Below are 22,922 nucleotides of genomic sequence, written 5' to 3' on the forward strand. Positions count from 1 at the left end.
GCAGCATCAGCATGCAGATGCAGTGCTCTGATATTCAGTGGGCTCCCCTGTCAAATGAGAGGGGACAAACAAGATAATGAGCCAAGGAGAGAGAAGCCTGGCACGGGTATAAGCCATAAAAGAGCTCAAGTGTTATCTGTGTATTTTGACCCTAGTACCTAATTATTTTTTGGATGATCTGGCATGTTTATATGAGGACAAAATGAGTTTCTAGCCAGCGTGGACATTTAAAGTAATTTTTGAATCCCTTTCAAAGCTACATTAATATCTGCAATTACAGGCAACTACAGTGCACTTGACCTGGCATGCCAGTGTCACCAGGCTAAGCTGAATGAATCAAAAAACTTTTTATCACAGGCTCTGACTCTGCTTTGGCTACAGACATGGGGGATGAGCAGAAAAAATCTTCTACCTGCACCAGACAACAAAGTTCATGAAGCTATGTAATATATGTTTCTCTTAAAATTATTTCTGTTTGCTTGTAAATGTCTTTAATACTTAAATGAGATTAAGGCATTTCCGTTGTATTTAAACCATTAAATAAAATGATGGTTTCCAGCGATGAAGACAATTAAGCATGCAGGATTTAATGAAACTTGATAGAGCCTCGGCTGCTGTCCTCCTATTAGTGTGCACAGCTGCGCACGTGTGTCAGCATTTGCAGGTTAAAGAAGCAATTAATCTGAGCAGGGTGAACGTGAAACTCTTACTTAAGCACACAGACAGATTGTGAGCTTCAGTCTCTGACTTTTTTGTTAAGGTCACAACTCAAATTGCAACCAGCTTTGTAAGTCTGTTCTTCTCAAATTCCACATTTCTAATCAAATATAAGAGCTGATATTGGTGAATTACATCCTGGTGGCATAAATCCACATTGCCAGCGATTTATGCACCTCGCGTTAACTGACATAGTGATTCATATCTGCTACGATTAGTATCTGAATGGCTTTATAGATCTTGATATAGTTTCCATGGGGTTAGATTGCTAAAACAACAAAACGTCAAGGAGTAACATTCAATATTTTTGCTCATGAACAAGCCTCGTGTGTTTGGACAGGCTCACAAAGGCTCTCAAGCGTGTGGCACAAACAGCACTAATACCTACAGCAGTTAGTGCCCATTGCACTTCAGGGCTAGGAGATTTGCGGGGTATGTTTGCAGGCTCCATGCCTCCTGCTGTGCAAACAGGAGCTACAAGGTCCTTTGAACAGCCTTGTGCTCTGTGTGAGGTGGGAAGGAAGAGGGACAGGGAGTTGTCTGTTTGATTTCATTTTGAAAATCGTATGTTAAAAACGGTCCTATCGATAATCTGCTGAATGTACTGACATTCAGAAAGAATGGAGAAAGGAGGTTAATAAATCATCCAATATCCACTTTAGTCTGCTTTTCAATTTTCATTTCTCAGAAACACAAATTGCAGCTGTTCTTTAAGGTGTCTGATCTATCCTCTCAAGAAGCCAATTTAATTTTTAATTTCCTCTGATGAGACTCAGAAGATGCTGGATAAAATATGAGGTGAGTTCTTTTATTTATTTTTTTTTTTTGAGGCAGCATTCTGTGTATAACACATCATGGTTTGCTTTTTTGCTGCCAAGGAAAGTGCTCATCTCTTAAAGCATTCTTGATGGAAGAGTTGTCAGTGAGGAGTGTAAAGCTCCAGATTCCTCTCTAGCAGGGGTAAAGAAAATATAATCAGTAAAATGGGTTATCAAAGCAGGTGCAAGACTTGAAATTAATCAACACACTTTGAAAGGGAAAGAAATAGTAAAAAGACCAGAGCTACAAAGGTTCTTAGTGGAGTATTTCCTGCCCCCAGCTAAGCTGCAGTTAGACAAGTTCCAGATCTGATTCCCAGTGCACTCCATAATAATAAAGGTATTTTATTAAAATATTAGCAACTGGGAAGGAACTCTGCAAAATGCTGTAAGAAAAACCTTTCTGCATAAATAGGATTACGTGGAAGTTTTCAATATGGTAATTTAGTTTGGGGTTTTTATTATTTTTTTCAATTACTATGGGACTTTTAAAGCCAGGGATGTAAACAGAGAAGTCAAATTTTTGGAACCAGTTGCTGCATTACACATCATCAGTTATTGCTGTCATGCAAAACTGTCCTGTCTGCAGTAATAACAAGGAATTAGAAAAGCAAAATGAGAATCTCTCTACATGACAAAAAAAGGACATTGTTTCCCAATAATATATTACAAAAAATGAGGAGGAATCAGAGAGGAATCTGATGGTAGCCTATATAATTTCCCCCTTCTTGTGCAGAACTTAATGCATGGTGCAAAGTATTGATGTTATTATATAGTTTAGTAATAGAATTGACTTTACAGAAACCTGTATTTGACCTTCTTGTAGTTTATTAATTATCTGTACAAATAGTTCTTACTAAAAATACGTTTACTTGAAACTATCTGAGCAGGATTTGAGAATGTATTTCTATTAATGGGTTGTCCAGGAACTATTTACTTAGTCTTTTCCCTGTCCAGGCATCTTCCTGGTCTTGGACTGGTGTTTGCCAATAAAGAGACCTGCTGCTGTTTCCCCTCTCGGATGGGAGGATTGGCATTTCCTTTAACAACAAGCGTGTCTAAAATGGCCACCCAGGCCCTTCCTGGGCAAACCTCCAAAGACATATTCTTGGACAAGTTTCTCACTCTTTCTCTTGCCAGGAATGATCTTGTGAGTGCAAGGTGTCTCTTTTTTGCTTTGAAAGGATGTGTAAAGGGTAAGTTTAACAGTATAAAGTCTGGGGGTTTTATTTAGCCAAATGGTATTGCAGAGCCTAAATTTTTTCTGTACCATGTGTCTTGTCCTCTTCCAGCTCTGGATGGTGGGAAAGTTCACATCAGAACCCAGAAGTAACATGTTACCAGTGACCCTCTATTACTTGCTCTTTGCCAATTCTTGCTGCTGTTCCTTTTTATGCTTCTTTTCATACAAAGGGCAATTTTGGCAGTGAGACCAAAAATTTTCAAAGTCATTTTCAGAGCAGATGAGAGTGACCAATCTTCTTGTCCTCAGGTTGAAACATAAAATTTGCTACTTTGACTTATTTTACCTGCAGACCACCATTAATTATAGAGCAGAAGGTAAAAAGGAGGAAGAAAATATAAAAGAGGTGAGGAAGTAGAAAAAAGTAGAGAGGACAGGGAAAGAGTGTGAAGAGGAAAGGGGAATGAGGAAATAAACTCAACTGTGCGGATCAGCAGAATAATACTTCTGAATACCTTAGGGGAAGAATTAGTGATGAAAATGTGCCTGTTGTGATTTTTTTTTTTTGTTACTACTACTGGGAAGGCTCCAGAAACCACCCAACGAGAGATGCTGTAAAAGAAGCTATTTCTTCCTGAAAGCTCTTGAAGGGAAATATGCACTACTTGTTTTAGCACAGATATGCGGGGCGGCATACATTTATGGAGAGCTGTAGATAACCACCGGAAATAAGATAATACTTTTCTAGCTGTTGGTGGTACCCAATCATCATCTCTCATCAGTCTTGTATCTTTTTTAAACAGATTTGCCCTCTGAAGTGCCTGGAGTGGGGTAATTTAAATTTCCAGGCAAAGTGGTAATTAAATTTCCAGGTAATTAAATTTCCAGGTAAAGTGAAGCCTGGAAGGGAAGGGAAAACAGTGAGATGCTTACCTCCTTGCAGTCAATGGGACTTGCCCATTTTCCCAGGGGGAGTCTAGTGTGGCACTTAATCTAAACTAGGTTTACTAGGCTGGTGACTTGACTACAGGACTACCTACAGCTATACTTACCTGTGCCTTTTGGACTAGCTTGCCATGAGGTTCTCAGTGTCATGTGTGACAAAAATTTACACAAAGGTCTTGAGTGAGCCTGGTTAGCCTGAATGATCTGATTTTATGGTCATGCTATCAAGTCAAACTTCCAGTGCTTAGGATTTGATTCTGTGTTTGTTACACTGTAATAGGAGCAAGTTGTGGGAAGGTAAGGTTTCAGCTGCAGAACTGATGACATTTGACCCTGTAACTCTGTGTTCAGTTGAGTCATATGCTTCTGTACATAGTGAAAAGGATAAATATATTGAAATGCAGCCATGGCAGTTTCGAGGTCAAAATGGCCACAAGTCTGGCATGGGGTCAAGCATTTGAAGTTGAATATAATCAGTCAAGAATACAGATCGAGAGTGTGACTTTTCATACAATGGCAACTCTCCATTGGCAGCAAAAGTCAGGAGGGAGAAAGAGGCAGAACATGTCGGTGAGGTGTCTGGTTAATCACACAAGCACATGTGGGGTTTGGATGTGTATGGGAAAGAAATTAAATTCAGTGCCCCAAAAGTTGGAGCAACTGCTGTAGAAAGTTTTGTAACAAGTGCCACAGGGGGCAGGGTATTGTGTCTCACTATTCATTTCCTCTCTTCCTTACTGGGACTGCCAATTAGATCCATCTCTGGTGGTGGCTTTTTGACACTTTTGGTCATGGGGAAATGGACTCAGATCAGTATTTCATTGCATTTAGGTTTTTAAACAACATCAGAGAGAAATGACTTTTAGCTACTCTGAACTGGATGTGAGCCAACACTCGCTGCAGAAATTGAGAGAGGGTCTTGGTTTGACACAACTATTTCCTCATGTGTCACAGGTCTTCTGCAAGTATACTGGGCACTCTCATTTACCTGTATCTAGTAGGAGTGTGTGCACCTCAGAATATTTTAGGTACTGTCTCAACACTTTCAGCATTCATAGACAAAGCCTACTAGAGAGGAAAAGGAAAATCAGAGGGGGAAAGGATGTGAGATTTTAAGTGGAAAGAGTTTTGCATCTGATTCCCCCTGAAAATGAACTAAGTGTATCTTAATGTCCTTTCTAGCTTGTGAATTTGACCTCTGATCCTCACAAAAATAACACTGCAGTTGAGATTTGAGCCAAGTGCCTTTTCTGGACATCAGTTGATGCTTTACGTAACTATCATATAACTTATTGGTATTTTCTATGTTTATGTATATGTATTTTACAATGTCTGTGCTTTCTGAATGTTGTATTTGCTGCAATATATTGTAGCTAGCCTTAGGGTGGAATGTTCTTCATAGAAACATAAACAGTTTGAGTTGAAAGGGACATTAAAGATCATCTGGTTCTATCCTCCTAGACAGGACACCTTTCACTGGACCAGATTGCTAAAAGTCCCATACAACCTGGTCTTGAACTCAGGGGTATTTGTATTAAAGACTTCCTCTCGCAGTTTTCAAGTTGCTTATCTAGCTATTTTTCTTGCATAATTTAAATCTGATTCCTTTCGTCTGATCTCCTGCAGACATGGAGAACTGACTGCTCCTTTCTTTGCTGCCTTCATGAACTCAAGGCTGCTGTCACCTCTTCGTCCTCTACCCCTAAGTGTTTTCTTTCTAAGGGAAAACAGCTAGTGACCTGCAGTTGGAGGATGTGTTTTCAAGACCACTTGTGGTGTTCTCCTGTGTTGTGCCCGGTTGGTCTCTTATTTACCTTCAGGCCAGTGCTTTCCAGCAGTGCATACTGGAGTCTGACAGAAACCGAAGAAAAAAATTATGTCATTGTGCTTATATATCTTTGTATACTGCACACCTTTCTTGTACCAGACAGACACCATGGGCTCATGCTGTGCTTGTGAGCTGCGTGAGCCCCAGCCCACACTCTGCTGAGCTGCCACCCAGCAGCTCCTCCCCAGCTGATGTCCTTCTGCCTCTGTGTCACGCTTTGCATGTTCGTTCCTGCTGTATCCTTCTCTCTTTTGGAGCATTTCTTCCACTTGCCAGGACGAATCTGGACTCTCCTCTGCCACGTTGGCTCCCTGTTTGGGGGATGATGTGTGGTGGCCATGTATCAAGGGCCAGCTCTGCTTTGAGAAGGCAGGGAGGCACAGATGATTTTTTTCAGCTGATATGCATATGTGCATACACACACCAGGCTGGTTTCAGAACTCCTGCATTTATATGCAGACTCAGTGATGGAATTTCTGCCAAACCAAGAACCTCTTCTATTTACATTTTTATAATATATCCATGTGAGCTTCCCTCATTACTCTATTGAGGAAGGTATATTACTGAAATTTTGGTTTTGAATTTCTGTCTTTTTCAAACTTTCCTTTTCAAAAATTTCCAGCAGGTGTAATGGAGTAGGCATCGCAAATGATGCCAAGACCAAGAGAGAGGAGTTGATAGTGTGTGTAAAGAGAAAAGACTTAGATTCAGCTGTCTGTGTGCTGATTAACAGGGATTTGGGGACACAGTAAATAATATTGCTATTTGCTCAGCTTAAAAACAAACACAGTTTAAGTTTAAATTTCTCACCTTTTTACATATTTTTTAAAGTTTTTCAACTGTGGTAAATGAGCTAAAATGATGCCTGTCACGAAAGGGATATAGCTCCAGCCTTGGCTGAGGTGGGGAGAGCTGTCCTTGGCAGCGGTTTTTTACACCAGTGCCTCCACCCTTTGTGAGTGTTGATATGTACCAAATAAAAGAGCTAAAAATCTGTTCATAGGTTTACGTGGTATCCTCCTGAGTAGCTTGTGAGTCCTCCAGCAGCCCAGTTCATGAGAAGCCAGTGGAGCCTATCTGTATCGGCTGGGAGTGTCAACAGAGATGGTTTGCAAATAGGAGTAGATGTTTGGCCCCCACTCCCTTCTATCATCCCATAGCAGGAAAGATACAAGCTTTATACATGGGATTTCCCATGGCTTTGGGAAAGTTATACTCCATGTCTGTAAAATAAATCCATGTGCTCTCTGGAACTGCTTATTTTGGTGTCTACTTAGGAGATGGCGTATTCTTGATGAGCACATCTCCATCCACAGTTATGTGACACCCAAACCTTCCCACAATGCTATGGTTCTGGATCAGGGTTGGACATTGGGTCTGGCCCGAGAAATAACATGAATTTACTATGGATGATTCATCCATAGGGAAATTCTTCAGGCTCTTTGCTCTTTTTACAGCAGTCAAGTCTGAAAATTAGACATGATCTCTCCTAAAGCTTATTTTGACTCTCATGAGGGCTGCAGTAGAATGACAAACAGCATGTTGCTTTCTTTATTGTTTCAGTTCAAGGACTATCTACAAAGAGTCACAGCCTTGTGCTCAGCATTACACAAAATTATTCATTTCCTAGCTATACAGAAAAGTGATTGAATTGCAGATGATTAACATATGTTATGTTTTCTTTTCTAATGCCTTCCCGTCTTTCTGTGGTACACCTTAGTAAATGGCATCAGAACACTTTGCTTTCAAGAGGCTGCCTCCCTCAGAAACCCATTATCAAGGCTATTTCAGAAAAGTTGCTCTTCCTTGGTACATCTGGCAGACTGGCTCTAGAATCCACATAATTGCTGTAGCAACCTGACCTCTGCTAGTCAATGTATTCTAGCTCCTAGCTATATTCAAAGACTGTTTTTAAAGGAATCCTCTCCAGGGTAAATGCAGGCCTTTTCACTCTGAGCAGTTTTGCTAGGATAAAGAACTCCTTAACACTTTTCCTTTAGAGATGCTTCAGTTTTTTATAATCAAATCTGGCTGCCACACTTGATCATGGTCAGCAGTATGGAGATTTTATCAGTCTCTGTTTGGTATACAGGTACTGCTGCTGATTAGCACAGAGCTGAGATAGGTTGTGTACAGCAAACTGTCATGTAAACTCCCAAATTATTCTTTGTCTGGTTTCTGGCTTGTTTTAGAGACAAGTGCAGTGGTGTTTTATGTTCAGAGTTTTGTTCTGAGATTGAGGCAAAGACTGACTCAAGGCATTCGGTACTGCGGAATTTTAGGAATTTTCTGGTATTTTACAATGTTAATTGCCTAATCATCAGAACAGCAAATGTCATCTCGTATAAAAGAATAGATGATAGAGCCAGAAGGGACTGTTGTGATCATTTTTGTTTGACTTACTGCATCACACAGGCCAGAGGAATTTTTATAAGAACTGGAACAAGACTTCAAAGGAGACAAAAAATCTGATCTTGATTTAATCACCAGATACAGAGAATCAGCCCGAATGCTTGGTAAATTTTCCAACAGCTAATTGCTGCCATTGTTAAACAACTAATTGCACTGCACTTCATTTCTCTTCTGCCCCCTTTCAAATTGGGTCATTTGGCCTTGTTGCACTCTTGTCTGGTGACAAGCACTTAAATTACATTGTGTTCCCTGTCTTGGACCCTAAAAATTGTGATCAAGTTTCTTCCTTAACTTTCTTCTTGGGAAAATAACCAGTAGACTCCTGAAGTCTCTTTTTCTTAGTTATTCATAGATGTTCATTCAGTTCTGGGCTCCCCAGCACAAGAGAGAGATGGAGCTACTGGAGCAAGTCAAGCAAAGAGCCACCAAAATGAATAAGCTGCTGGAGCACCTTTCGTATGAGGAAAGGCTGAAAGAGCTGGACCTGTTCAACTCTGAGAAGAGAAGGCTTTGGGAAGAACTTATCAATTAGTACAAATACCTGAAGGGAGAGTGCAAAAAGGACAGAACCAGGCTCTTAATGGTGTCCAGTGACAAGATGAGAGGCAATGGGTACCATCAGAAACACAGGAGGCTCCCTCTGAACATTAGGAAACACATTTTTCCTCTGAAGCTAACTGAGCACAGGCACAGGTTGCCCAGAAAGGTGGTGGAGTCTCCTTCCTTGGGGATATTCAGAACCTATCTGAATGTGGTCCTGGGTAACTGGCTGTAGGTGGCCCTGCTTGAGTGGGGCAGGGGTTGGACCAGATGAGTTCCAGAGGTCCCTTCCAGTCTCAACCCCTCTGTGATTCAGTGATTCAGAGTCTTTCTTACATGTCAGACAGCAAGATTTAGCTACAGTATTCTGGTAGAAGGCACATCAGGGCTAAATACCAAATGCACGATGAATACCACACCAGAGATAGGAAATGAAGGCAAAGCTGAGCCACAGAGGAAGTGAGTGTCAGAGCCAGGATATGACCTGTTGCACTGCTCCTTGCTCTGGCCACACTGCATGTGCACAGGTCTTAATGTCTTAGAAAAGTAAGACCTACCCATTTCAAGGATTTTGGCTAGAGAATTTCAAAGTGTTTTATCTATATATTTCCAAGTGGGTGAGAATCTGAGGCAGAGAAAGATGGTGCAGCTTACATGATGTCACCCAGCAGCGCAGCCAAATACTTGGCTACACAACTTGGCTTTTTAAAACACCAGAAGCAAAGATTCATCCATTCCCCCTTGCTGCCATGCAGGAGCAGGCTTGCTGAATAACAAACTCCATTTGCAGAAGTACTTTTGAGTTGAGTTGAAACCAAACTAGGTGTGGAGAATTTCCTCCAAACTCTAAGAACAGTGATGGTAAATAGGAGTAAAAGAACCTTAAAGGGATTTAGGGTTACTGAGGTACTTTTTTGTGCCTGTCAGTTTATTGTGCTGCAGGTCACTTTTTAGCTAGGTCAGTGGTTTGTGGCTATCTAGTCAGATGAGTGGCAAATTTTTGCTCTGAATGTAATGGTTCAACAAAGCTCCACAGACTTATGCTAATATAAATCTCTTGGAAATTGTGCTTTCTCGGCAGACCTAACAGAGGTTATGAACAGTACTTCTGAAATCAGCATTTAAATAACATTTCAAAACCACTAGAAAACTCATTATCCTGAATATATCACTTTAGTGGTCATATAAGTAGTGAAAACACTGTGAAACAAATGTGTGACTTGTAAATGGGAAGGAACAACAGTACTGCCTAAATACTTTGTTGCTAAACATCTAATTAACCACTGGGTACCTTTACAGATCAGTGCATTTGCTGAAACTTGGTAAGGTAAGAGCAATCCAGAGATAAATATCTGTCCTATTATATGGGGCTTTCTTTCTGAACTTCAACAGGTTCAGCCTTTAATAAAGCCTTTAACAATGCAAATAATGATGTCTTGCAGTTATCCAGGTTTATGTACGAATGTAGAGCAAAATCTGTAACCATCATTAAATGAAGTTGCATATTTGCATTTTTCCATTTTAATTCTGGAAATGTAACTCTCAGTCCCTACAAGACTGGAGTTTATGTTTTTAGATACATGTTCATATGTGGCTTTCCCAAATCCCCCCTTACTGCAGGTATGCCAATCTACTAGAAAAACTATTCTTATGCATGTTTTTAATTACCATTTTCTGCCTATTCTTCATGAAAAAGCGGAAGCACGAGAGGCTGTAGCCTGACCTGGGGCAGGGAAGGGACCTGTAACCTCTCTTCCTCATGAGCCACCATCATCTCCCTGTCTTCATCATGCAATGGCATTGTACCAGTGCATCTGCCATCCATGAAACCTGTTCCTGGAAATAGGAACACACAGTGCTTCAGTGGAACTAATGATGTTCCTTAGTGGTGTGCACCCCCACATCTGCCAGGTACAGGTGTTTGCTGGTTGGCATTGTGCAGGTGGCAATGTAGACAGGGTGTAAAGCATGCCTTTTACAGTGCCGGTGAATAGAACAATGTGGTTCTTTAAACCAGTGGAATTGTGGAGCTAAGGTGTGAAGTGGGCTGAAAATTGCATTGAGGTTGCTGAAGCTCAGGTGCACTTTCTATTCTCCCAGTGTGTCTTGGGCAGACACCAAGGAGCTGGCAGGGGTGATGGTTTTTGCAGTGCCCTTGGTCAATGAAGCACTTTACCTCTGAACACATCACTACCAGTGACGAAGGGTTCCTCACCTGAGTGAAACCATGGCTGCCCCTGGGTGATCACACACACCATGCTTTAGTGAGGTGTCTCCCACTTGTCCTCCTCACTTCTTTGAAAAGACATTTCCACATTTTGTAATTGACATTTTCTGTGACATTTTCTTATTTTTCAAGGTCAGATGGTGACTTTTGACCCATCCTTTCCTACCTACCACGGTGACTCTGCGGCATCAGGGAAAACAGATTCACTGAGAAGCCATTCTCTGAAGTGAGTGAGCTCCCATAGACTTGGTAAAAGTGTTTAGATCTTATTTATTACCATTTTTATTTCTTTACCCTTCCCCTAGGTGTTTTATTAATTCTTTGTTTTGCCTGTCTCATTTAGCAACATTTCTATAGGTTGCATTTTTGGGGGATTTTTTTTTTGGCCTTCTGTGTAAAGCAGTGTGATTCACATTTTATTCTTCTGCTCAGTGATCTCTCCTGGTTCCTCACCCCATGTTCTCCACTGATCAGACCCATTGGTGATTAGATGCTCAGAAGAAGTGATTGCACAGCCTTTGACACCTTGCATCCCCTGCTGCCTGGATTTCAAAGAAGTAATCATTCCCAGGGACCCACCACTGACCCTTTGCTCAAGCTTTTGTCATTCACCTTTTGCTGTCTCTTTTCTTAAAGAGCTTGAAGTATCTTGATTCTTCTGCTAGGGGAAAAAGGACACATGCACTGAAATCGTAATGACTTCACCATAATTTCAGAGTACTTTCCCCTGAAATGATATCAGATAGTGCCTCTGTATCACATCTCTAACACCTTTTGAAGTGAAACCTTCAGCTCCTGTTCGGAGATCCTCCTTTTGTTCGCTCAAAGCCAAGGGGACTGTCAGTGAGATGGAGAGGTGGTTCAGTTCAACATCTGCCCTTTTTTAACTAGCTGTGCCCTGGCAGCAGCAAGTGGAGGGGCCTCATTGTCAGGCAATGTGACTCATTCTGAAACTTCAGCAGGATTTCAAAAGGACTTGAGTGCAGACAATGAAGCTGTTTACAGTGGTATCTGTGAATAAATGGAAAACAAAACTGAGAAGGACATCTGAGCCCTCAGCCAAACTGACTTGGCGATCAGGAGGAAACTTTTTTCCTGGGGCTTACTGTATGATTTCTTAAACTGAAATGTCTGACCATGGCCAAGTCTGCTCTTTGGAGTCAGTGTAGCAGTCTTTGTCATCTGAGTTACAGATAGTATCTAGTGTCGTAAAGACTGACAAGATACTTTTACATATTTTGCACATTTTATTTGAATTCTTATGAATGATAAAAAGGCAACTAAGACTAAAGAAAGATATTAGTGCTATTTAGATTATTTAAATGGCCGTGCTTTCTCTAGAGAATTAAAACTGTACATCAAAAATCCTAAAGGCTATATTAAATCGATTGCGAACACAGAGAAAATCGACTTTGAACAGTATAAAAAAGAAAAGTCCTATAACTCTTCTCAAAGCCTCTTGATATGTCTTTAATGAATCCTTAGGAAAAAAAAAAGAGCTGAAAATTTACTTCCAAAAGCATATTGTGCTTTTTTAATTTCATTTTTTCTTCAATAAATGATAAATTTGAAATATTTCCTTTGGGTTTCACTGTAAATAGATGAAGTAACGATGTTGTATTTATTTTTATTTTTAGACATCTCAGAGAAATGTAACTTTGGGATTATCTCAAATGCACTGGAAACATAAGTAGCAAAAATCTTCCAGACGAAGAAGCCTGAATGGAATATGTTAATATATGGTAAGCAAAACTTGGGTGCTGAGTCCTATGAAAAGTGTAAGAAAAGGAAATTCTGTTGCTTTGGTGACAACATGCATGCTTACATTTTAAATCTAAGGCTGGCTGTACTATTTTTAATGAATTTAGACTCCTTTTGTCTTTTTTACTCCCCTCTTCTTCAAAATGTGGTATTTGTGCCTTCATTATTTGTAATTGTGCTGGGACTCATTTGTCTAAAAAACTGCAGCTGTTGGATTTGCTGTAAATCAAACACTATCCGCTGAGGTTTTTCTTCCTGATCACCTGAGTTATGTGGTGTTATTCCTTTCCTTTAGTTGAATGAAAAACTTAATAAACTGATGACTAACTAACTTAAGCTTCAGATAAATCATCATGTTTGAGGTATAAATGTACGTAGATCAGAAGAACAGATATGGGCAGCTGTACAATTGCAGTAGTCTTCGTGTCTGCTGAATAATATGGGAGTCAAAGTCAACTAATGCATTTATATGGACATGATTTTATGTAGACTCCTTTACCTACATAGAGAGCTTCTTGCAAAAGGCTTCTTGGCCTATTTGGGTCACTAATAGTTTCATCAGATGTGTATATAGAGAGTTTTATACAGTTTGCATTGCTAGATAACTATATGTCTATTAATTAACTATATACCTCCTTAGCTACCTTCTTAGCTACCTTCTCTAGTTTATTTGGTTGTTTTGAGGTTTTTATTATGTTTTGTTGTTGTGTGTTTGTTTGTGTATTTGATTGTTTTTTAAAAAGGGATTTTTATGTACTCTAGAAATCCTCAGAAATTTAGAACACAGGAAGCCCAGCTTGTGTTGCTCAGAGCTCAGCCAAGGCCCTGCCTTGCAGGGAGATAAAGGATGTCTTGGCAGTCCCGTGGCCTTATCTACATACTGGGTATGACTGAGGCAAGGACTGGAAAGTGGGTTAGTCAAGCTAGGATAAAGTTATGCCCAGCCTTGGAAGAAACACTGCCATGAAATCTCTCTCTTGTAATATCTTGGCTTTATCAGTCCTTGTGAAAAATCAAACGGATTGTGTTCAAGCCTAATAATGGGCAAGAAGGGCTGCTAATCTTAACTTGACTCAGGTATCACAGAGGTTTAAGGATCCACCTTCTGTAAACCAGACAGCATTGTGCCTGGGGATTCTGCTGTAAGGTACCCCCGGCTGTAGGGGTTCAGGGAAACTTATGGGAGAGTCACAGCCATGCTCACAGAGCTTCTGTGAACTCAGTTGCAGTTAAGAGGAAGATGAACTCAATGGTGGACTCAATGGATTGGGCTATAGTCTAGCAATCTAGATACCTAAACTCCCTGCCTTTCTGCTATGAACATTGTGTGCATCTTTTTTATCAAATTGCTTAATCTTTCCAGGTGCAGATTGGGCGTATTAGTGATTATGTGCTTGTCAGGGATGCTGTGAAGAAGAGGCTCATCAAAAACCAGGCGAAGGTTTTGAGACAATGAGTGTGTGGAGATTGCCCAGCTTGCAGCCAAGGAGCAGCAATGGGATGTAGAAGAAAATTAAGGCTTTAATTCTGAGTCTTGTAATCATTGGGAACTTGGTCTACAAATGAGAATAGCTTTTACTTCTTGTGCAGTTCATGCCATTCTGAGGGTCACATCAGCTGTCTTGACAGAAAGGATGGAATTATATATTTGGTTATGGGGAAAACCATGTAAAGTTTCACTCCTTTTTGGATTCACCAGTGTTTATTTACACACACCTAGTGTGCCATATTGTGCTTGCCTATAGAAGAGCCTTCATCAACTCACTGATGTAGTGGTGTGGTGGTCTCGATTCACCAGGATTTTATAACTAGTGGTGCAATAAGTACTGAAATTGTGAACCTGGAGGTATTTTCCAAGGGGCACAGGAACCTACAGGCTCTGGTCCTACAGTGCTAAGCTGGTACACACAGAGCTGGGCCCACAGGACACCCTGGGAACTGCACAGTCTCCTCTATTACGCTGTGCCACAACCTGGGCAACATGGGTGTCTTGTTTGTTTGACACCTGGCCTCAGAGGAGGAGAAAGTCATGTGCATCTGTATGGAGCAGCAGCAAATTTTGGCACAAGAGCAGGGCAAAGACTCATACCCACATTTCTGAAGCCATAGAGGGGTGTTCTAATTGCTGTTTCTCATGTTATATACACAACATCTGATTTGTATTTGTTGAATATGTGACACAGAAATGAAAAGGCAGAAGAACAGAAAGTAAATACTTGGAGGTGTTTCTCAGAGTGTTTGAAGACCTGTGAAGGGACTTGAAATATCATGCTTTCGTGCTTGCACACAGGCACAAATCATGGTGTTGCTTCAGGCTGAGCAGGAAGTGAGACCAGAGTTGTGTAAGCCTGATGAAAGGCAGAGCTCTCAGCTGGAAGTCACTATTCACTGGGTGGTTCTGGGACAGCACGCAGTAATGCATTGAAATGTAAGATGGATTATATAATAATTTGAATTTGATAGAGTTCAGATGGAAATGGAGAGAAAATTAGAAAAATCATATAATCCTTTCCCCATACAAACCTTGACTTGAGGTAGATATGGTGGAGCCCTCTAGCCAACTTCAATTAATAGTTCCTGGACAGTCCCTCACTTCCAAATCATCATGTTGTAATAACTGTCTGCTATTTAAAATCACTGAAAGAATATTAAACTGCTCCTGTCTTTGAAGTTCACAGGCAGGGAATCATGGTTACTAAAGACTATTAATTATTTCAGCAGTCAAACTATGCTAGGCAAAACTCCAGTATAAATGGCAGACAGCAAGTCTGATGTTATACTGCAAGATTTCCTCAGAATAACGTATACAAACCAGGAAAAAAACCTGTGTGCAAGCTCTAATCCATTGAAACAGCCTGTGGAAGTACATGTATAAATCAAGGGTTTAGCAGGAATGTGTTTTTCTGAAGAAAGTAAAGGCACTTCCCGTGTTTAATTAACAGAATGCTAATTGCGTAAATGAGGGAGAATTAAAAGGGAATCTCCGAGTGTCTGTAAGAGACTGGTGGTAAAGCTGTTAGAGCTGACTATTTGACCTGTGCAAGGAAATTGTAAGTCAAGAGCAAACCCTAAATTTGAGAGTTGTAATGAACACAAGCACGTTCAGAAAAATCTAGATTCCTGAGAATGAACATGCTTGGAGAAAAAACCCCAGATATTTTAGCTAAGAATATGTGAATGCTTTGTATGGACTGACTTCCTTGCACTGGCTGCAGTTTCATACCCCATGACGCTATCAGTAACATTCTTTTGTTTTTTTTTGTTTTCTTTTTTCAATGTGAAAAACATTTAATGTGTTTGTATGCATCAGAGCTGAGAGCAGGGAGGAAAAGAAGTCAAAGGATAAGTTTTTGCTCATGGACAGTCACATTAGAAGATATTTGGGAAGGTCTTTATTCATAAGAAATGGGACCATGGATTTCACCATGGTTACCAAGAGTGTAATTTAAAAGCATGCAGTCCTCGGGCACCACAGGTGGGAGTGTGATAAGTCTCTGAGTCCAGAGCCTATGAAGAAGGAAAAAGAAAAAATCTCTGAGTCCGTGTTCGTATTTGGCAGACTGCTGAGGAGGTACTACTCTTTGCTGATTTGAGCACACTGTTAGGGCAGCAGTGAAAGCGCTTACACACCTTTCAGTGGCACCGGGCTCTCTGGGAGCCATGTGTGTGAACTGCTTTGAGCAAACCCCCCTTCGCATTGATAGTGCTGGGCTGATGGAGAGAGGTTTTGCAGACTGAGAAGTCTGTCCTGCAGTGCTCTATTGACAACCCTGAGTCAACGGCCATAAAGTTCAGAAGACCATGTCCCTTTCTGTGACTGTATACAGGTAAACTGCTTGAGGCAGTGAAAGCAGCAGTCAAGTAGAGAAAAACAGAGAAAAAGAGTTGGTGTTACAAGAGGTCTTCCAAAACACTTGCAAAGTTAAATAAACTGTAAATGTGCAAAACTCATTTAGGTTATAGTTGGAAACAAGGCTCTGTGAAGCACTTCATTCAGTCTCCTCTTTTATATGTACATTATTTTAATGACTGGAAAGAGGTAAACTGATGAACATGGAACATAAGGTCCTCTGGCTCTTTAGAAGACGATAATAAACCACACATTGTAGCAGTCCTTCATCCTAAGATATTGACAGCAGGCTTGAGGTGTGTTTGTAGCAGTGTTCTGTGTTTGATACATACATATATATATAAGAACATATGTATCTTCTTTAAAAATACATTTTTCAAAATTAATCTCTCAGCCTATAATTTAGTTTTGGACTGCAGATATTTTATTTCTTGGTGTATGCCAGACACTTCCCTGGCATGCTCTGATTCAGTGAGCCTCCCACATCAGCTCTAGGAAACACAGTGACTGAGCCAATGCCTCTGAAATTAATCGGTATTATTCCATCAGCCTAGGGTGGCCCTGGCAGCAATATTTTGTGAAGGCCAGCAGGCAGAGAAATGCTGGGCTGTAGCCCACGTTTACCCATCTGAGCTTCATTGCTTCAGTCAGTCCCAGGACAAAATCAGGATGTATTGGATTTGTGTAATAATATATTGTTTCTTCTGCTACTACCAGTGACAGTATTTATTTTTTTCTTCCTGTGTCAGTCATGATTTAGACTAAAACTGCGCATATTGCTCAAGCTACAATGAATGGTGAGAACGGATTAATTGCATTGGCAACTAGTACATCTAATTAGTCTCAGGATCTTGGATTCATGCTTTGTTTTGTCCAAGACTGAAGTTGATGTTTAGCATATTATTGACCAAATTTTCCATGAAGTGACTTGAGACACTTAGAAGCTTTGAGGTCATAAATACATGCCAGGTTTTGCACAAGAAAATTAAACAGGGTATGAAAACTCATTGGTGCTTGTGAGAGACTGATTGTATTTTAAATTTGGGTATGATTGATTGGGTAGGTTGTGCATTTGTGCATATCTTGAAAATTCACTTATATTTTATTCCAGAGCCTGTGATTTTAATTTTTTTTCAGTAAAATTGACGAAGGAATCTAACTTTATGAGGTGCATTAGGGTTTGAGTTGATTGAGCTGGCATATCACTGTTTTCACTCCAGAGATTACTATGATTATCTTTAGTTGCAGAGGAAAAAATAATAACCCCAAAACAACCAAAGTTAAATACAGTTGCATGTCTTTTGGATGTTGCATGGATATTTTAAGAAGGTATACAACCAGTAAGTTGTAATTGGTAAAATAACATCTAACTGAATCAGATACTATGCTTGGTTACTCTGCCCTGCCTCCTGCAGCTGGCAGATGTTGGTGGGGTGTTTGCACCTGCAGAGAGCTGTGTTTTCAAGGGCTGTGTGCCAGCATAGCATCTAAATGTCTCTTCAATAGGCTTGTCTTAGGACGAAAAACATCTAAGTTGGCCACAGCTGCACCCCAGCTGGCTCTGTTTGTGTCATACTGTGGCACAGCAAAGGTTTTCCCAAGTCCTGTGAACCATTGCACAGTCACCCAACATTTTTGGCAAGCACCAGACTGGAGCCAGAAGTAATAAGCCTGGCTGAGCATGAGCTGACTCCAAAGGAAGCTGGAGGGTAACCACTGCAATTTGATCCCAAATCATTTCCTTTTCTAGTTCAGCACTTACCAAATAGACACTTGAGCTGGCTTTCTGTGGAGCAGCTCTAATCAGGCAAGGTTTTCTGAAATCTCTTCCATGCCTTAGGAGAGTCAGCATGCTGTTTCTAGGGCTGGGTCTGGTCCTCATAAACATCATGTTAGGCATAGGTTAATGAGCCCTGCTGGGCTTGCACAGGTCCACCCCCAAAGAGAGGTTAAAGGGAGGACTGCATTGGTATAGGTTCCCTTTACAGGGGGAAGTTGAGGTGTGGTGGTGCAGAGAAGACAGTGTGACATTGGATAGAGGTACAGACCACAACACATTCAAGGGGCTTTCACCAGAGATTTCAGTATTGAGAGGAAGTGGTTTTGTTTTTTTACTGTGTGCCATTTTCAAGCTTAATTTTCAAGTGGACCCCTTCCTCCCTGGTAAGTGTCCTTGGCTTAGTGAGCAGCAGAGGAAGAGCTCCAGAATTCTTGGTCCAGTGCTGCTGGCAGCAAAGCCCAGCAGTCAGACTCAACTGTGTACAACCCTAGCTGAGACTGTGGCTTTGCTGGTGTCTATTTCCATGCAGCTTCACTGCATTACAGCTGATTCCAGTTTGTCTATATGTATTGAAATGATGGTTTTGACTGCAACAAAAGAGTACTCCTGCTGTGTTAAGATCCACACAGGAAACCTGTCCTAGGACAGGGAACCTGAGCTCACTTGCATTCAAAGCATGTGACCCATCCTTTGTCGCTGCAATAAGTTTTATATACAAGCATATATACATAATTATCTGAAACATGCGTATATAAACAGTCTCAAAGGAAAAAAAACCCTGTAATTCCATGAATAACAACATAGGACATAAAATATTTTCTTTCTGAAATCCCATTCTGTTGCAGGACTGGAATTTGAGGACAATTGTTCTTTTCTGCTAAACACCCTTGTTGGCTACTTCAATATTAACATTAGTTATTCAGGTTACTGATATGGTTTTAACTGATACAGATACTGATAGTTTGGTTTATAATTTTTCTTCAAAAAATATGGTGGACTTGCAAGCATTTTGGAATTCTCTGAAGTCTTCAGAAGCTGCAGTTCTGGGTTCCCTCCTCAATGGCAGAAGCACTGACAATCTAGTGCTGAACACAGCCTTTCTAATTAAAAAAGAAAAAAACCCCAAACAAACAGCAGGGAATGTTTTTAAATGCAGCTATAAAAACCTTGCTGACAAGAATTTTGGTGTACCTTTATGAATTGGATTCAGTTTTTGGTTTTTTTGCCGATTTCCCTCAGGTCTAGATTTTTTCTGTAAGTTTCTGACTCATGACAAACAAGTCCCTGCAGACAAAGTAATTTCATAAACTAAAAAATTTCCTGTGCAATCAGTCAGGTCATCCAGTTTCAAAATGCATCCTTGTTTATCATATGTTGTGGGTCTGAGGAAGTAATACCCCTGAGGTGAAGTACCAGTCTCATTGATTTTGGCACAGTTTAGATCCAACCTGAGTGAAAGGCGTGTTCAAAACGGTGAGATGCACTGACATAGTCTGAGATTAAATACATATCTATTAGAGATTTGGCTCTCTTAGAATCTAGATGTAGTGAAGAAACTCACATGGCTCTCATCTAAAATAAACTAAAATCTGAAACAGCAGCAAGAGGAATCCTGGAATGAATCAGGGTACTATAGTGCTCATCATCTCCCTGCCCTCTTTCCTTTGGGACTGGCATGTTTTACAGCTGACAGCCCTGGAACTTGTTTAATGTGAAATGTTCCAAGAAAATCATTAGAAATTGGGTGAAAACAGAATTCAAAGAAACCTGAGAGAAAAATGCTGAATTTCCTGCAATCCTTACCTTGAATTCATCAAACCTATTGAGGCAGGTCATCTGTGATAAAAAAGCCATATCAGGTCACAACAATATGCATTTTGACAGCATGCTGGTTTATCAAAAATCCTCCATTTTTTTCCTTAATGGGAATGAGGAGGATTTTGAGAACCAGTGACTTCATTAATAGAGCTCTGTCCCTTCTCTTGACTCTGTGAGGTTTCACCGTCATACAGGCTCACTTGGTTAATGAGATATGACACTTGGCATGCTACTAATAAGAAGGAGAAATGGGAAGAACTGTGTGTATCACTTCTGAAATGTTGCTGCAGGCCACTTTTCTGTACATCTGGTACATATTTCTAATCTTTTGTTTTGTAGAGTAAGGTGGCAGAAATGTGAGAGTCATCAGCAGTTAGTTCTTTTCATAAAAAAGAAGATGCTGAAAATCTATGTAATTACAGACCCATTTCAATTTTATTCTCTGCAGTTAAATTATTTCAATGCCTTTTTTATAGTCAAAATGAACAAGTTTAGTTTACAAATATTTTATTGCCATTAGAGTAACTTGATTTCCATTATCATCATTTTATAACTGTAGTATTATTAAAAGTGACAAATGACTCAGTAGTCAATTGCTCCTCTGAATAAATGTCGTTTTGTGTGGTGGTTTATCTCTGCTGCCAACCTTTGATCTAACGAGAAGCAGTAGATTTTATTTGGCCTTTTTTTTTTTTTACTTTGGCATGTGACAGCTTTGCCTAAGTGACAGGAAACAATTCATTTTCAAGTGAAGCAGCTGGAAATTTTGCTGTAATGAAAGATTTGGCATTTGGCACGGCAATATTTGGGGATCCTACAGCAGGTTTTGGCAATGTCCTTATCTGTATATTTCTACATTTACATTACTCTTTAGCAAAAGCACAGAGTTGCAACAGCTTTTTCCCCCTTTCTCCTGCAGATCTGTGAGGGGCTGGCCTGAAGCCTTGTAGATTTCAGCACTTGACACTTTTGCTGACCCCTGACTACACTGTGTGACTAAGGTTTTTACAGCAGTGCTATCCAGCGAAAAGAGCTACAGTGGCTTCAATTTTAGGTACTACCTCCCAATGTGCTCCTCAAACTCTCCCTGCCACCACTGTACTCCTTCCCACAGCATTGATGCTGGTTGCCGCTTCCACGTCATTTCGGGCATGTGTTGATGCTGAAGGTGTGCACCAGCTGCTCCCTCTCCTTTAATTGACACTGAGTTGAAGTTAGACTTGAAGAGTTGGCTGAGGTTGTTTGTTTGTGTGAGTGTTTTTCACAGTCCAACTGCTCGCACCTGCTGGGGACAGCTGGCGTTTCCCACCTGAAGTCATGGAAGCGAGCCTAGCCTTGGAGTCAGCCCCCAGAGGAGGACATGACTTAACTGTCCTCAGTAGGCAGGTCCTTGCATGGGCTTCACTCAGCTGAACTGGTGGAACTCCCATTACAAGCCATTCGTGTCACCTTTCTTTCTTTCTCGTGTAAGTGGAACAGTAGCAAAACCCTGGGATAACTGCTGTCCTATCAGTCAGCATCAGATGGCACTTACTCTTTAAGATCATAAGGACAATATAGATCTGAAGTGCCAAAAACTTAATGTGAGAGAGAAGTGGTAAGCCTTTTACTACTGCTCTGAATAGCTGGCATCAGTTACAAGCCCAACTAAAGAACATATTCTGGTTTTGGACAATTTACAGTTCAGGCTCTTTGATTATTTGTTCCTGGGGACAGCCAGCTGTGTTTACTTATTTCCCCCTCTTTAAAATATTGAGTAAAAATACAATAATTTTCTAAAAATGAAATTCAAAAACATTTGATTCTACATTTAAAATATGCATTTCTTTAAAGTATATTGCAAAGGCCAGCCAGTGGAAATTATTTTGAGCACCCTACTCTAGTGGAAGATATCCCTGCCCATGGCAGCAATGTTGGAGCTAGGTGATTTTAAGGCCCCTTCCAACTCAAAACATTCTACAATTCTATGAAATGCTGTTTTATTTTGTGTTTTAGCCATTCAGCTTAATCTACTTCTAAATTAGTTTATTTAGTACGATCTCACTTGTTTTATAAAATTTTGACTACCTGAATATTATGTAGCTTAAAAACAGGGAAAAAAGAAAGCAGAAAGAGAATTATAAGTGGAAAGAGAAAATAACAGGCTTTGCTGAAATAGTTCCAGGTATCTTGCCGCTATGGATGAGGCTAGAGGTAGTCATGGCTCTGTTACAGTGGAAAACTTGCAGCAAAGAGCTTTGGGGACATGCTAAACATATTTCACTTTCCCAGATGTGCAGTGGCAGGCCTCAATGAACGTTTTCATGGAAGCTCTGATCACCAGATTTGGAAATGTTGGAACTCCCAGGCAAGTGTTTTTCATGGAGAGATGGTAAGGAGGAAGGTGGAGGCACCTGGTACCCTGCCTGTCAGAGAGCAGCAAGAGCGGTGCTGCCCAGTGATGGACAGTGAGACGGGGACACTGTATCACCAGCCGAGCTGCAGTGCCCAAACACAGAGTCACGGGTTGGCCAAGAGCTTAGTCCACCAGGTGAGCCCATAGCATTGAGGTGGGCCTGAGGTCAGGCCAGGAAGCCGGTTCCCAGGCTATGGTCTTGACTGGCACAGCATGCAGCCAGGCATGGGCTTAGGTGAGGAGGAGCATCAAGCACCTGAGATTAAATGAAATGTGTGAGAATTGACAGGAGAAATGCTCACATGTGAGGTATTACTCTTTGAGCCCAGCATGGACTACGTGTGGATGTACCTATTTGATTGAGGATAAAGATTCTGAAATTTGGTCTGTTATATTGTCATTGCACTATTTCTTTTAGTATTTCTTTCAGTGGAGCACTATTTTTCCTCTTGCCCTCCTGAGATCTTCTTGTAAAGAAAACACTTTGTAACAAAGGGTAATTCCTTTGCCTTCCTTTCCACAAGCCAAAATCTAGTTTTCTGATTTTGGGATGGAAATGTGGCCACTAGTGTTTGTTTCATGTTGACATTTTTATTCAGTTCCTGGATTTAAAGATCCTCTCAGATTTACTGGAAGAGCTAAAAAGCT

General features: G+C 40.6%; 1 long non-coding RNA gene across 1 annotated transcript; it reads left to right on the forward strand.

Moving 5' to 3' along the window:
- Positions 1-357: 357 nt before the first annotated feature.
- LOC116783149 lies at positions 358-13,968 on the forward strand. Its single transcript, XR_004355494.1, has 4 exons — positions 358-443; positions 1,406-1,515; positions 12,308-12,412; positions 13,795-13,968. It is a non-coding gene; the product is annotated as an uncharacterized LOC116783149 (long non-coding RNA).
- Positions 13,969-22,922: the final 8,954 nt, after the last annotated feature.

This window comes from Chiroxiphia lanceolata, chromosome 2 (assembly GCF_009829145.1).
Source record: "Chiroxiphia lanceolata isolate bChiLan1 chromosome 2, bChiLan1.pri, whole genome shotgun sequence".
Lineage (NCBI taxonomy): Eukaryota > Metazoa > Chordata > Aves > Passeriformes > Pipridae > Chiroxiphia > Chiroxiphia lanceolata.